At 49.5% G+C, this 220-nt stretch overlaps 1 non-coding gene across 1 annotated transcript; it reads left to right on the forward strand.

Annotated features, from left to right (window-relative positions):
- Positions 1–73: 73 nt before the first annotated feature.
- On the forward strand, positions 74–145 carry TRNAD-GUC. Its single transcript has one exon. It is a non-coding gene; the product is annotated as a tRNA-Asp (tRNA).
- The last annotated feature ends 75 nt before the right edge of the window (positions 146–220 follow it).

Below are 220 nucleotides of genomic sequence, written 5' to 3' on the forward strand. Positions count from 1 at the left end.
TTTGGTTGCTATTCTAAGAGCGTTTTGAGGTTTGGTGTGATGTGTGGGTTTACTTATTCTCGACAGTGGCACGTCCGAGTTAGTATAGTGGCTAGTATTTCCGCCTGTCACGCGGAAGACCCGGGTTCAATTCCCGGACTCGGAGTTTTCTCTCGTGCGACTCTGGCTGCTTACCTCGACTGGTTTTCTCATCCACCTCCGCTTTTTCATGCTGTTGCTT

This window comes from Pyrgilauda ruficollis, unplaced genomic scaffold (genome assembly GCF_017590135.1).
Source record: "Pyrgilauda ruficollis isolate IOZ18807 unplaced genomic scaffold, ASM1759013v1 scaffold22426, whole genome shotgun sequence".
In the NCBI taxonomy this organism is placed as follows: domain Eukaryota; kingdom Metazoa; phylum Chordata; class Aves; order Passeriformes; family Passeridae; genus Pyrgilauda; species Pyrgilauda ruficollis.